Raw genomic sequence first — 2,272 nt, forward strand, 5'->3', positions numbered from 1 at the left:
GCCTCCACTGCCATTCAGATCAAGATACTTTTCAGAAAGATCTTAAAGAAAATATATACTACCTATAGCTTCTCTTGACCATCTGCTCTAGGGAATTAGTTTGGAAGTTCCCTCTGGTGGCTCAGATAGTAAAGAATCTGTCTGCAATGCAGGAGGCTCAGGTTTGATCCCTGGGTCGGGAAGATCCCCTGGAGAAGGGAATGGCAACCCACTCCAGTATTCTTGCCTGGAGAATTCCATGGACAGAGGAGCGTGGTGAGCTACAGTCCATGGGGTTGCAAAGAGTCAGACACGACTGAGTGACTAACACTCACTTTCTTCCCTCTAACTCCAGTCCTTCTTGCTGTTTTCAAAGGTGTGGGATTTTTTGTTTGTTTTGGGAGGGTTTCTTGTTTTGTTTTTGTCTGCTTTGGTTTGTTGAGAAAAGGGCTCAGTCCTTAGTAGTTGCAGGAGAAGAGCGGTGAGGAATTAGAATTGGGAGGGGGGTGGCCACAGGTTCTCAGTTCCAGGGACTGAAAGAATTGGGATTTAGGTAATAAAAGGTCAAAGAGCTGGCCCTTCCAGAGAGAACAGCCTTCCTGAGCCTCTCACTCTCCTGTGTAGGAGCACATCCCAGTGAAAGAACAAGAGGGGTAGGAAGTGAGGGCTTTCCCTTTCTTTTCCTTGTATGGGGAACATGAAGGATGAAGTGATTTTCAGGGTCCCCAGGGAGTGCCCCCCATCCTCCCATCACTACAACACACACACTTTCCTGCAATGGATATGGGGAGAGCCTTCTGCAACTTCAGAAAACATGAAGTTTTAGTTAGATTAGGGAGTAGCCTGGTAGGATGGAAAGAGAGGAGTAGAAGGATTCAAGCTCCAGCTCCACCCTCTCACCACTCCAGGGGTTGTTTGGCTTTGTTTCTTTGAAGGCTTTACCCACACAGAGCCTTAGCTTCATTGTTTCTAAGCTGGGGACCAGAAAACAAAATCTGCTCTGCCTAGCTTATGGGAAGTGTGAAATACTTGTTTTGTTAATTTGAGGGCTTCTTGCCAGTGTTGGCTGGTGGTTTTCTCTGGAATGACCTTATTTACCTCACTCTATCATGAGACTTAAATAAGATGAAATAATAAGTCCAGGTTGGTTCAGTCCAGCACCCAAAACATAGAAGATGCTGAAATTGCCAAGGAGGGCTGAGGGCTTTGGAGACAGGTCCACCTATAAGGGTGATTTGGAGTAATGTGTCCTTCTTGTGCTTTGGTTTACCTTCCGGCAAAATGAGGAATGTAATAGTTCCTGCTTCAGAGCATTGGTTTGGAAAGTATTATACTTAGAAAATGCATTATGTTACATTATATCTTGATGCATTAGGTATCTTATGCTGTTTATCAAATTACTCCAAATTTTAGCAGTTTAAAGCAACGAACATTTATTTCTCACTATTTCTGAGGATCACTGATGTGAGAGAGACTTAGCTGGGTGGTTCTGGCTTAGAGTCTCTCCTGTCAGCTGAGCTGTAGTCTCAGAAGACTCATCTGGGGCTGAAGGTCACCTTCCAAGTTCACTCCATGACTCTAGGCTGAAGGCGTTAGTTCCTCACTACGTGGATGTCTTCACAAGGGTTCTCACTGCGTGGCTTCTTTCCCCCAGAGGCAGGGCATGCGCCTAAGATGAAAGCCCAAGTGTCTTAACACCTAAACCCGGAAGTGACATACCACATATCATCAGGTAACCTGTACGCTATTGTCACAGGGACCAGCATTAGCACAATGTGGGAGGGACTCCACGTCTGTGGCTACCAGGAGGCAGGGTCATTGGAGGCCGCCTTAGAGACTGGCTATCTTAGGCAAACTGAAGCAGGCCTTCGTGTCTCTCTTTGCTAGTCTCCGGTACTCAGCATTTAGTTGGGTGTACCTTTCCCTATGCTCAAAATTCTCCAAACCAGGCTTCAGCAACCGTGAACTTCCTGATGTTCAAGCTGGTTTTAGAAAAGGCAGGATCAAATTGCCAACATCCGCTGGATCATGGAAAAAGCAAGAGAGTTCCAGAAAAACATCTATTTCTGCCTTATTGACTGCCAAAACCTTTGACTGTGTGGATCACTATAAACTGTGGAAAATTCTGAAAGATACGGGAATACCAGACCACCTGACCTGCCTCTTGAGAAATTTGTATGCAGGTCAGGAAGCAACAGCTAGAAATGGACATGGAACAACAGACTGGTTCCAAATAGGAAAAGGAGTACGTCAAGGCTGTATATTGTCACCCTGCTTGTTTAACTTCTATGCA

The sequence above is a fragment of the Bison bison genome, unplaced genomic scaffold (genome assembly GCF_000754665.1).
Source record: "Bison bison bison isolate TAMUID 2011002044 unplaced genomic scaffold, Bison_UMD1.0 scf7180017864180, whole genome shotgun sequence".
Classification (NCBI taxonomy): Eukaryota; Metazoa; Chordata; class Mammalia; order Artiodactyla; family Bovidae; genus Bison; species Bison bison.